Here is a 14,988-nt window from a genome sequence, read left to right on the forward strand (position 1 = left end):
CCATTTATATATGGGAAAATCACATGACAATAATAACCTATTGTATAAGAACAAACAATAAAAAGGCAAAAAATCATGCCAAAGTGTGGTGATACAGAATAGTCTGTAAATGCAATGTACAATATTGTGTTACAGTACACACACAACGTTGCCTGCTCATGTCCAAGAAAATGGTTTAAGTTAGATTGGACACATATGTAGTTAACAGAAATGGGATGGGAATTGAATTTCTCTTTTCAAGTTTCTATATAGATTTCAGATTGTATATTAAATTCCCAATCTAGCAACACGTTATTTTTCATTAATCACAATTACACTAATAGTGTAAGATATCAATGCCTTATTCATTAGAAGACTCATTCAATAGTGTATAGATGCATTCATTGTAAAAGGACTAGTACCAGGTAGCTCTTAATTAAAATGTTGGTTCTCTTTAGATTGAAACAGCTATTGTCCACTGCATTTAGAGATTTCGTCTGTGCTGCTGTTATTTGTTCCACATCCAAAATCAGCACAAACACAAATCTAATTCATAAAAGTGATAATTAAAAATTGTGTTTATTACACAATCTCCCATACCATGCTGATTTGCTTTTTTTGATTTGCCATGATTGATCATGGTATATCAAGTTAGCTTTTATTAATTGTGATCCTTGCGCCTTTGTCGAGATGTGATGTTCATGCCTAGGTTGCACTTTAATAATGTGATTGCCACATTACTTGCTAGTATTGCTCTCTTGCTATCACATTCTATATTTTCTTACTAGGACACAATCATACTCGGATACAAATATTTCATGTGATGTACTACAATGGTTCTTCCACATCAGATATACAGGGCGTTTCAAAAAGGACGTTACAACTTTGAAAATTCATATAAATGTTATTAAACAAGGTATAGAGCTGGTTTTGGTGTTATTTTAAAGGAAAAAACTTCAAGTTTTTTTACCTTAAACTAAAGATGTTCTATGTGGCTTCCGTTAGTTATTCTGCAGATATCCCATCGGTAGTCGATTTCTTCCCAGACTCGCACTAGCATTTCAAGTGTAACTTGCTCAGTAGCAGCGTAAATTCTTGCTCTAAGTTCAGGTAGAGTGGCTGGCAAAGGAGGTACTTACACCATATCTTTTATGAAACCCCAGAAGAAAAAATCTATGGGTGTCAGGTCTGTGGAACGGGGGGCCATGCAATTGTCGCATCACGGCCAATCCATTGGCCTGGGAAGCGGTCATTTAGAAAATCCCGGACGTCAGTCAGATAGTGTGGTGGTGCGCCATCTTGCATAAAGAAAACATTTCGTTCTCGGTCATCCTCATAGATCTGTGGTATTAAAAATTGTTGCAACATATCAAGGTACACTATCCCATTGATGGTTCTCTCTTGGGAAAAAAAGGGGCCGTACACTTTCCTCTTGTTCAACGCACAAAAAACGTTCACTTTAGGGCTATCATGAACATGTTGTAATGTTTCATGTAGATTTTCGCTGCCCCAAATCCTACAGTTATGTGTGTTTACCTTACCACTTAAGTGAAAAGTGGACTCGTCAGAAAAGATTATGTTGTCCAAGAAATGTTCATAATCATCCACTCGATTTAACATATCCACACAGAAGTTCCTACGGGCAATCTTATCAGTGCCTTTAATTGCTTGTAAAAGCGAATATCGGTATGGTTTCAAGTGCAAATGTTTTCTTAACACACGCCAAACCGTCGTATGTGGTACTTGCAGCTCACGAGATGCATGCCGGGTCGATTTCGTAGGGCTATTTACAAAACATTGTCTCACTTGCTCAACGACTTCGTCAGATGTGCTTGGGCGACCTGAGGATTTTTTTTATGTTTCACTGAGCACCGTTTCTACAAAACAACTATGCCTATTATATATTTGTAGTGAGGTGTAATCCCTAGAAGCCCTCCCAGTTTCGATAATTGCCCTTTTATGATTAAAACTTCTTTAGTATCCTTTACATGTCACTTTGAATCACCAAATCTAGAAAATTATCTACTTTTAAAAATGGAGCACTGGAATTGAAAATCAATCCATTTGTAATATATTAACTTGCACATCGTCACACTTTGGTATGAATTGTTACCACTTTTATGTTAGATTATTCATACACTTGAGTATGAGGTGCCAGAACATAATGTCTGTATGACTCTCTAGTGACAAAATATTACTTTTTAAATTCTTCATATCTTAAGATTTTCGCCATGATGTTTTTGTTAAACTTGGAACTAAAAACAAAAGAGATAGTTTTCCATTTTAACTATTGAATAATTTATTATATAGTCAGCAATAAGCTTTATATCCATTATTTTAGTTAAGATGCTACTTTAAATTACTCATTAGTTTTATTCATTTAGTTATATACCATTATTATAGATGATTTTGGTTCTTTTTATGCTGTTTTTGCTTTTTCACTGCCAAAAATTAGGGGTTAATATTTTGGCAGTTCAATAGAACTATCAAGTTGTTTTGTAGCTATCTTTTTACTCATTTTGTATAATTTTATAAGCAAGACATTAGTAATATACAAAGTGATTTGAAATAGATCAGATAGGTGATTTTTTTAGATTTTGCAAATTTTTATATTATTTTGTAAAATACGAAGACTTTAAAATATTTTGTAAAATTATAATTCTTAAATCAATAATTATAAGTCTTATCTCACAATATACTTTTGGGATTATATTTTTATTTTATCTTAATAAGAATTTGCTGCAAAACATTACATTTACAATTACTAATATTTTTATGTTGTGCCATTTGTTTCATTTTGTTACTTGTTAGCCTTTAAAGGTAAGATCAAAAACTTGTCCTGTGATGTGCCAGTGTTTACCTAATGTCAACACGTCTTTAGTTCACAAAACTTAAGCAAATTATACATTTAATGTGAGTTCCCAAAGTAAATTAACTAGGTAAGGAGAGGAAGGAGTTACAAAATTTTATTTTTCCAATCATACATTTCACAATAAATTTTGAGCTTAATTTGTAGAAACATAAACGAAGTGTAATATATCGGCTCGTAAATTTGTATATCTGTCTCATACGTTATTGAAGAAATATTCCAGATCTTATTTTTTTTACAGATTCTGAATGTGTTAATTTTGTCATTAAAACATCCATAAAATAAGCAATGTAAAAATTGTGATTAATTGTATTATCAAATGTAAATGAAAATATTTTCACACTTCCTGTACAGGCTGAGTGAACTAGAATGTGAGGAAAATTAGGTGTAAATGTGATTATGGATATTATTTTGGTGAAGCAAAAATTACTCTTGATGATTCTGCAACTTGTGTCAATGTTAATAGTTGTTTTTTCAGCTCCAGTTCTGGTTCTTTGATTCCTATTCTTGGTTCCAATTCCAACCACTTAATAATTTTAGGAATCATTCTTTAAAAATATGTATGTACCTAATCTGTTATGGCTCAGCATTGAAATTGAAGAGTGACGTAGTGAAATGGCTTTTTTCTAAGTGAATTTTAATGGAAGGTGACAAATGACCATGTATTTAATACAAAGACTTAACAACACTAATTCTTCAATGATTTCATTTAAATATTCTGACTATTATGATTTATTGTTTCGGTTAAATGATGAAAGGATTTTGTATGTTGTGCTTTTAACTTGATACCTTCGTACATTGAAGATGACAATTACTTGTGGTTATTTTAATCTCCAATGTAACCTCTAACATGGACATGACAGTGACATGCCTGTCTTGTTCAGATAGCCCTCCACGCATGACTGCTCATTACCTCTTCACTTAGTCTCGTAATTGTGGCTATAAGTAAAGATCTCATTTTACAGGATGTTTTGAACACATATAAAACCTCTAGAAAACATATTCTTGAGATTTAAATAACATTTTTTTCTTTTTAGAACAGTATTTTAATATTCAAAATTGTTCTTGTCTTCAAACGATTTTAAAAAGTCAGCTTTAGGATCTGTTAACTGTTCCTATAATGACCTTATATGCAACCATTAATAACTATAATTAATTTTAATAACTAAAAATTGTACAAAATTAACAATTTCGATATCTTGATGTTTTTGGGACTACGAAAAGTTATTGGGAAAATTTAACTTAAGGGTAATTCTTTTCTTGGTGGAGTGCTGATAGACGCACTGAGATAGTACACTCAACAAAATACATGGTTCCTTGGATACCTATGTATAAAACTATTTATTTTTTATGTGTTTAATTCATCCTTCTTGAGTATCATGATAGAAGTAACTACTGAGATGTGAATTTTAATATTGTATTATTAAAAAAACAGTGCAACTACAGTAATTGCTGTGAGTTACAAAGTTAGTTTTATGGTTTAGAAAGAAGAATTTTAATTGATGTTTAATATTATTTACTGAATTTTTTTATTATAAATATATTTAAATCATATTTAATCATATATGCTAGAAATAGACATAACAAAAATAAAAACTTTAGTAATAAAAACCATGAACATATTTAATTAAAAACAAATAATGCTAAAATTAATGAACAAAAAACTTGCTTCATGTGAACTCTTGTCTCAGATTTAACTTAAAAATAAATGTATTACAACATCTAGTTAATTACGATTGTTTTTATATTTCCAGCAATAAAAAGACAACCAATAAAAATAAACAGGCAGCAAACAAAGTATGGAAAGAGGTCTTAAAAGGTTAATACTTTAAAGAAAAGTTGTTCATATAGTTTTTTTTATTGTGTTTTAACTTAAGTAAGCTCAGATTGAGCAAAATTTTTGTCCTCTTATTTATTTTAATAGCTTTTTCTGTTTCACTGCAATCCATCAGTATCACTGAAGTGAGACAGTAGGACAGAGTGACTAGCTGTATCACAACATACACAGTATATCCTTAGTAAATAATGCATTAATCCTCATCTTGTGTTACGGATGAATATTTTGAATAGATTTTCCTTTTAGTTCAGAAGCTGAAAGTCAATTTGCATTGTATAAGCAAACAACCTAGTTTGGTTTTTAAATCGATATAGAGAAACAGAAATTTAACCTAAGAAAGAAATTGATCATAATATTGGTGGAGACGAAGTCAGAGGTATCAAAAGAGTTTAAAATATAAAAATATTATTTTTTATCATATCACATTTCTCTTAACTTGAAACACTTAAAAAAAGATATGATTTTTTATAAATATTTAAAATTGATTTCTTGTTCCGTGATTATTATATAAACTAGATAACACAAAAAAATAAAGGAGAGAATTTTTTAAGAGGATACACTGTGGCTAATTAGGAGTGTTTATTATGTTTCTTATGAAAATATAAGAGAGGAAAATGTTTGGCTAAGAATGACAATGACCCCCTGGCATTGGCCAGACACAAAAGGAAATTTTGTGAATATTCAGTATGGAGCAGTAACATAGAATACAGGAGTCTGTATGAATACAAACAAATCATTTTCCTGAAAGTGGTACATTTATATAGTTGTCTAAAGGTGATACGACTAGTACATGCCTGACGCACAGTGTTAAATTTTGGCAAGCTAAAACGGAATATTATTTGAAGAAAATAATATAATAAAATTTAAAAAAACTCGATATTTTTAACCATTTCTAAAACATATCACATTTTGATCTCCAACAAAATTAGTATGGTTAACAGGTGATTTCTTTCCTTGGGTAAATTCCTTTACCGAGTTCAAGAAAAACCAGACTGTGTGCTTTTATGATGCAAACTGGCTCTTGAATCCTAGGCTGCGTACTATGTTTATACATATTACTGACCAACCATCAACAGGTTACTGTGTAAGTAGACAATTTATTTATTTTGTTACTTATACATTTCAAATATGTACACTTCAAAACTTTATTTAAAAAAAAATATATGACACCATCAAACTAAAAAAGACTGTGTTGCATTCCTTCTGTATAACTGTAATCTGAGAGATCAAAGTTCAAGTCTTTGGAGATGAAGTATTTTTTGTTCATAAGTTCAATGGGGTGATTATATATGTGGCCTAGAATGTTGTTAAAATATGACTTAAGCATTTTTTGGTTAAAGCCATCTTAATGATTATGTTTATTAACCCACTCTCACCAGATGACGGTTAAATGTGTATTCTCAGAATGTTTGTAATACTCCTTCCTACAAATTTATATTTCTCTAGTCACTAATTTAATTTATTATACGTTTAAATTATTAAATGTATTGAGTTTAGTGTTCAGTGTATTTTTCATGCTGATTACATGAATTCCAACAAACCACATTAATGTAAATGCACAATTTCTCATTCCACATTGTTAGTATTTGTAAATATTTTACAAACCGGCTGAGGTTAAACTGGCTGATTCCATGTTTCTTCATTTACATGTTTACAGATTTATAAATATTAGTTAAGTAATGTTAATTAGAGAGAAGTGTTGAAATTCTTATACAAAATGTGTATTTTAATTTTCACATTTTCAAAATAAATTGTAAAAATGAAAGTTTTACAAATTTGTACATATGTTTTTTTTACCCATCCATCTGTTACAGGGCAACAAATCAAGAGTATATTGTGGGCAAAAATACTGTGCGATAACAAACTCCTACCTTGTTGTACTCTCGGATTACAAAGTATAGATACTCATCTTTGAAATTTAACTTAAACTAAATAGTAGAGTTACAATAATTGCAGTTACATTAAAATTTAGCTTGTTTATTTCTGCGTTTACACATATAAAGCAAACCATTAACAAACAATTAGTCTATTTTTTAATGTTGATACAACAATGGTACCAAATTTGGGTGCTTCTCAACCAAACTGCAACTTTGAACATTCATATCTTGTAAACTTGTGGTCCAATTAAGATAAATTTCTATAGTTACATATGTACTGTTTTTGAATACCAAATTTTAAAATTATAGAAAAATCTAATAGTATTTGTCTGTGTATGTTACAGAGTAAAGTTGCATTAGAGCAAGCAATATTATTAATTGATAGAGCTTGTTAAATGTAATCAACTATTCTGTGTAAAGATTGTTTTATGACAGCACAACCATTACAAGGTATGTTCAAAAAATATTGCAACTTTGTTTTTGTTTTTTCAAAAATTTATTTATTCATCAATATCAATTTTGTCCCCTTCAAAGTAATTAGATACTCATTAGATACTTGTGCAAACTCTTCCAATCCTCTTAGCACTTAAAAAAGTTGTTTTTTTTTATCTTGTTCAGCTCCTTTGATGCTGTTTTTATCTCATCATTCGTAGCTTAGCGGTGTCCTTTTATGGGCCTCTTTAATTTCAGGAACAAGAGAAAGTCACAGGGGACCGGATGTAGGAAATACGGTGGCTGCGGCATTATTAGTGTTTTTGAAAAATATTGAGCACAAGTACGATGTGTGAGCAGGGGCGTTATCGTAGTGCAAAAGCCAATTTTTGTTCTTCCACAAATCTGTGGGTTTCTGGCAGATTGCTTTACGCAAATTGCACATAACTTGCAGATAATATTCCTTATTGAGTTCTAGATGGACCCAACAACTCATGACAAGAACTCATGATACATGGTAATGCGCTGTTGTGTTTTTGTCGAAGTTCAGCAATTTTTTTATGAATTTCGCGGCAACCCGTCTCATGCCCAAATCATTGATAAAAATCTAAGGGCACGAGCCAATCAATATGTTCAGTTCCTGGGCAACTTCTCTAACGGTGATTCGATGATTGGCAAATACTATTTTCTTCACTTTGTCAAAGTTTTCTTCTGTTCATGCTTGGGCGTCCGCACACTGTTCGTCATTCACATCTCGGCCCTCTGAAAAAGTTTTGTACTACTGATAAACGTTACTTCGGTCCAAGGTAGCTTTTCCATAAGCCACAGTCAACATTTGGAATGCGTCCCCGAACTTAATCTCATTTTTAACACAAAATTTGATACAGATTATTTGGTTCATTTTTTCGAATAGGCACAAATCGAAGACGAGGCACGACACATGCAAGCAAATCAGCTGTCAACAATTGAATGAACATTCAAAATGGCAGAACTTGGCATACATCAGAGATGTGTACCAACATAACACCACAAAAAATTTTTTTAAACGAATATACATAACCCGTGGAAATTTAAAAGTCACAATATTTGTTCAAGATTCAAGATCTTTATTGGTCTTTAAACACATTCAATAGTGCAATAGACTTCGTCAAGTTACTAAAATATTCTAAACTAAAACACAAAACTAAAACAAACCACTCAGATTCTATCTACTCAATCCAGCCTACCAGCAAATATATAGATCTATATAATTAATAACAACAATAACCAAACAACCAACAGATCTATATAAATTAACAATAATAAATAACTATTAACATGTTTAACATGGATAAAATTTTAAAACTCAACAATATTAAAACTAAATAAATAATAAATTACTGAATAAATAAATACCAGAGACAAAATTTAAAAAATTATTGTTGTGGTATCACAATTTAAGAATTCATCAACACAATAAAATATATTAAATTTTAACCAGCACTTGAAAACTGTTTTAAATTTGACTAAAAATACAGATCTAGCATCTAATGGTAACTTATTGAACAATTTAATTTTCATAAAAAGATGACTGCATTTTGTTTTGGTTAATTTAACTGGTAAGAGTTGTAACAAATGTTTTGTTCTAGTAGGATAATCATGAATATCCTGTCTAGTTGTAAATGTTTCAAGTTGTTCCTTTACACTTATAAGGCAGTAGAATATATACATATTAGGAATAGTCATTACTTTTAATTCCTTAAAAATTGGAACACAAGTCTCTCTTTTTGAAACATTTTTCATAACACGTAATGCATTTTTTTGCCATTTAAATACTCTTACTGCACTACTACTGTTCCCCCATAGAGTTATACCATAACTTAAGTGTGAATGGAAAAATGCATAATAGGAGGCTAGAAGCATATCCGTAGTTATACAATGTCTCAATTTACTCAAGAGATAGACTACTCTAGATAAATTTTTACACAATTGATCTATGTGATGTTCCCAACTCAATCTGCTGTCAAGGTATACCCCTAATAGTTTTACAGGTTTACTAACTTCATAATTCCTATTTAAAGTGAACAGTATTTTCTCAGTCTTTTGATCATTTACTACTAAGTAGTTTGTCTCAAACCATTCCATAGCCGATTTTACCGCATAGTTTTCTTCCATAATAAGATTCTCATAATTTTCACTGAAATTCAAGAGTGTGGTGTCATCTGCATATCTGCATAATGTACTGAGGAGCATGGTACATTAAACGAGAAATCATTAACAGCAACCACAAACAAAAAAGGGCCCAGGACAGAACCTTGTGGGACTCCAATTTCAATAGGTTTTAGTTCGGATCTATCTTTATTTTGCACAACTATCTGCTGTCTATTTTTTAGATAGGACATCATTAATTGCAGTTCTTTGCCTCTAATACCATATCTATAGAGTTTGGATAGTAATAACTCATGATCTATGCAGTCAAATGCTTTGGTCAAGTCGATTAATGTTGCAGATGATAACACCCCTCTTTCAAAATTCGCTAAAATTGTATCTACAATATTTTCAACTGCTTTTATTGTACTTCGGTTTTGTATGAACCCAAACTGTTCTTTACAAAATAGATTATTATTAACAAAAAATGAATTTAGTTGCCATTTTATACAAGTCTCAAATATTTTACTAAAAATTGGTACTAACGAAATCGGCCTGTAGCTAGATGGGCTAAATTTATCTCCTTTTTTGTACACAGGAGTTACTTTAGTAACCTTAAGGGCATGAGGGAATACACCTTGCTCTATCATCATATTAAACAATAATGACAATGAATCAGCTATTTCATTTATAATTTTCTTTACAAGCATATTAGAAATACCATAATAGTCTTCACTACATGATAGGTTTAGATTGGCAACAACTTTTAATACATCAACTGTTGTAATTCTTTGCCATGTTAGAGTGTCACAGTCATTAAAATTAGATGGCGCAGTTTTGAGGTGGTCTCATATTGGATTTAAGATCCAACTCACTTACTAAATTAGTAAAATAGTTATTAAAAGAACTAGAATTTATTACTGAGTCACTGTAATTTCTTCTACTGCCTGTTTCACTCTTAATAACTTTCCATGCAGCCTTGCATTTATTAGAAGAATTTTTAATATATTCTTCATTTGCTATTTTTTTAAGGTAATTTATCCTATTTCTATAGAGTTTTTTAACATTTGCATAATCTTTTTTATAATTACTTTCATTGCTTGTTCCTTTACTATTTTTAAATCTATCATAAAATGCTACAACAAACTTTTTCATTTCTTGTAATTCTGGTGTATACCATTTAATATTAGGCCTTTCAACAGTTTTTACCTTAATTTCCTTTAATTTACAGCACTCATTAAGAGAATTTGTCACTAATAACATAAAATTGTCAAAAGCTAGTTCTGCATCAGTATGTTTATTCAGTTGTGATAGGCTAGACCGACGTAAATAATCTCTAAACTTAAATATTGCTCCTGGTGTCAGATCTCTTATAGTTCTAGTTTTGTACTTTGGATGGCTATCTGAGAGAGATAATCCATTGAACTTAGCAAAAACTCCAGCATGGTCTGATAAGTGAGGTTCAACAATTTGACACTCGATTTGATCTCTAGATATAGTAGTTATTATATTGTCTAGACATGCATCCCCTCTAGTGGGTTCTTCATTCAGCCAGTAAATATTGTAGGATCTCAATAAATTTAAAAAGGACTCAGTTTGCATTGAATTTACACTAATATTTATATTAAAATCTGCAGATATTATATATTCAAAACTATTGTACTTTTGATTGAGAAAACTAAGGAAAGACTCTAATAGTATTAAAAATTCCTTTGTATCAGAATCTGGTGTTCTATAAAGAGTGACAATAACTGTTTTAATCTTTAGGAGAGTTATTGCTGTAACCTCAAATGTAAGATCACCATAAAATTTATCTAAATTTATACTTTCAAATTCAATACCCTCCTTAACATATATTATCCTGCCACCTCCTTTGGTACGTAGACTTTTCCTACAGTAAACAGCAGCTAAATTAAAACCACAAGGAACATAAAATGAGATTTCTTGTTCACACAGCCAATGTTCATTAAGTGTTAAAACATTACAATTTATACTACTTATAAATAAATTTAATAAATCTAACTTTTTTCTAATCGACTGTATATTTAAATGCATAACACTAAGAGGTATAGCAGAAAGTTCCCCTAGGAGTTTCGGCCTAGAAATGCTGAGCTAGAGTTTCCCGATGGAGTCTCAGTGCCTGGTGGTGGAGGCTGCTCATCCGTCAGTTGTGGGTGTTGTGACTGCGTCTTTCTTCCTGTTGTTGCTTCCACAATTAGTTGTTGAACAGACATTGTATTTAATGAATTTAACCACTATTTTCAATTTGTTCATATTTATAGTCTTGAAAATAGAATAAGCCTGTTAGTAACAACACTTCTTATTTCAACCTTTTCTGCAACCACTGTTGAATACAGTTATAAAATATCCAGATAAGAAAATTAAGATTTTTAACTGATGCACATTTGACAAAATACTAAGTATGCAGTGCTTGGTCAGCACTGTAATGCAGGTATCAAAGTTACTGCCTAATGTTTACTATAAATTTAAAAACTGTTGTAAAATCCATCTTAGTTGTATTTTGACAGTAGTAGGCTTCTTAGATCTGTACATGTATATAAATTTTCTTAGTCGGGGAAACAAGGCAATATCATATATGGCATAGAAAATATTAAAACAGGGTATATTGCAATGACCATAAATAGACTTCACTTCTCGTGCTCGTGATTTGTGCTCGCAACTTGCATCCTGTGTAGTGACAACGCCTAGACTGGATTTCAAGTAGTTCTGGTATGATTTGTTTATTTTAACCTAGATTGTGGTTGTTCACCTGTAGATTGTAGTGTTATCGATTTGATGGTTCACAACAATTCTAAGAGACCATTATCTGCTCATGCGAATTGCATATATATCCAATATAATCTAATTAATTTTGATATTGCTTCAACCAAATAAGGAATTATTCATTTGTAACTTAATTTCAATGTAATAAATTTAAAGAATGTTGTAATCGTACATCAGCAAATTTTCAAATCTAGCCAACCAGGCGGTCTATATAAAAGATAAAACTGTATTCCTCCTTTATACATGTTATTTATTTGTCGAGGCTTTAAAATATTCTACATAACAACTGATGAAAATGAAAATGTAATGTTTATGATATCCATTCTTATATTATTATTTTCTCTAAACCTTGAACACTGATATATTTTATTTCAAAAATAATATCATAGGACTCTATAGTAGTATGGGAAGGAACCAACTGTCATAATGTAAGTATTGAATCAAATACACGTAACGTTGTATAGAATTGCAAGAGAATGGCGGGTATGTGCTGGTCCCCATATATAAGTAATATACATGCCAAATTTCATCTAAACCTGTCAACTAGATTGTGTTTCATTCACTAAAAACCCAAACATTCAAATGTGCAAAATTCTAAACATAATTCTTTAGAAACTGTCACATTTATAATATTAATTGGATTTCTATTTAGGCCTCCTTTAAGGATTATAAAACATTTTTTAAGATATACAAAATGACCACAATTTAAAAAGGTACTTAAGCAATGTATTTTGTATAAGCTATTTAAGATGTTTTCATAAGAAACTATTTTGTGAAAAATTCCACAAAATATAAAAATGGTACAATAAAATAAGTTCCTTATAAATTTAAAAGTATAACGTTTATTCCAAACATTAATTCTATGTAAACCCATTACATATAGTAATCGTATTTTTAAATTATGTAAAAGTCGTATGTTATTATGTAAAAATTATGTTCTATATTTTATGTATTTCTATATAAACAGTCAAAGTTGTGATCCCCAGAAACCAACAATGTCTGCTAAAATATTTTAGAACAACCTTGAAACAATAATTTACCTTTAGTGCTATTTTTGGTTATTTTTATGTAATTACTGAACTTTGTAGGTTAACACAAAATATAATCTGAAATGGAAATACCCAAAAATAAACCACATTTGCCTATTTTAGTTGTTTGATTTCTAACCAGAAATAATTTATAATAAAATGTTCATTTTTATGAAACGGTACATTTGTAACATGATTTATAAGGAAAAGGGTACTTGTACTATACGCTTTTATAGGCTGCGTGTTGCTTCGCTATTACTAGGGTCAAACCTCACAGAAATACTAAATCTTGCACACTCAGATGAGATACACAGGTAGATGGGTGGTATAGCAGTAGGGCGTGGTGAATTTAATGGAAGATGTCTGGTTGAGAGTGAATAGAGAGGGGCCCAGATGAGCCACGCCGTGGATCGTCAACAGTTGGACAAGACAACTCGTTGTGGGACCCAACATCTCACAAATAATGCACAATACGACGCTTAGAAAGTAATGTGCAACTGTCTGTATAAAAAACTTGAGGTTTGTGATTGAACCTTTTATGCAAGTTCGTTTTAAATCTTAAATGCTCGCAAAGAAAATAAGCAACTAAAGACATGGCCATACATAGACATAATTTATGCGCTAATATGCCGTTGCGAAGCACAGTTACTTTCACCTAGTACAATACGATATACCTTTATTGCCAGAAACAATTTTATTTTAACATTGCATAGCCTGGTATAACATAATAATAATTTTACATTCTTTAAAATAATAAAATTCCTTATGCTAAGGATTAAATTTTAAAATATCGTAAACAATATCGTTTTTAGTTAACAATAAAGGTTGTCAAGCAATAAAATTTATAAATAATAAAAAATAACTGGATGTCAACGCCCCTTTACTATCGCACATTGAAGCTAGCGAGATGGTTCTTGAATTCACCAACTGTATAAAATGAAGTGTCGCAATGCACTCTTGAAGCATTTTACATCATTTATTGATTTTATTTCTTCAGGGAGCTCATTTAGAAACTTTATGCCAGCTTGAGAAGGAAGTTGCTCGTATCTTCTTAATCTATGCTGAGCAGGTCTGAGATTTTCACGATACCTTGCATTGTAGTTGTGAATGTCCCGACCTCGAACCATTTGGCTCTTAAACCGGCAGTGTACAGTAGTTTCCAGTGTATACATACATGGTAATGTTAGTATTTTGAGCTCCCTAAATGAATTCCTACACAACTCTCTAAACTTTAATTTAGCAATAATTCTGAGAGCTCTCTTCTGCAAGACAAACAGTCTGTGGAAGTCGCTATTTGAACAGCTACCCCACAATATAATACCGTAGGATAAATGTGGGTGGACCAAACCGTAATATGCAGTCTTCATTATTTGATCTGAACAGTATTCGGCAAGAATTCTCAGGAGATAGATATTACTTGATAGTCTCGTACAAACACTGTCCACATGGTTCCTCCAAGTCAACCCTCTTCGAGTTATATTCCCAGGAGTTTCGTACAGTCAACTTCATCCAGGACCTTCTCGTCCAACATCACAGCAGGTCTGTACTGACATGGCGCAGTGCTTCCACCAAAAACCAAGTAATTTGTTTTGGAACAATTGAGTTTCAAGTTTATGTTTTCAAAATATTGGGTACATACATTTAATTCTTTGTAAACTTAAATTTCAACTTGAAATTTTGATTTGCATGTGAAAGAGAGAGTCGTGTCATCTGCATATTGGACTATGTGTCCTTTATGAATCTTTGAATTAAAACTGTTTACGTACACCAAGAAGAGAACTGGTCCGAGGATGGATCTCTATGGGACCCCATATCTAAGACTGGTTGTACGTGAAAATTAATTTTGAACTGATACTTGTTGTTTTATATCAGAGAGGTATGAGTGAAGCCACTTCAGCGGCAATCCTCTAATACCGTTGTTGTGCAATTTGTTGAGGAGAATGGTGTGATCCACACAATCAAAAGCCTTAGTCAAATCAAGGAAAACGCTGAGCATCACTGTTTTCTTGTCCAAGCTATCAACAATCAGCTCAATTAAGTGCGTAATTGCATTGA

The sequence above is a fragment of the Homalodisca vitripennis genome, chromosome 2 (assembly GCF_021130785.1).
Source record: "Homalodisca vitripennis isolate AUS2020 chromosome 2, UT_GWSS_2.1, whole genome shotgun sequence".
NCBI classification, from domain to species: domain Eukaryota; kingdom Metazoa; phylum Arthropoda; class Insecta; order Hemiptera; family Cicadellidae; genus Homalodisca; species Homalodisca vitripennis.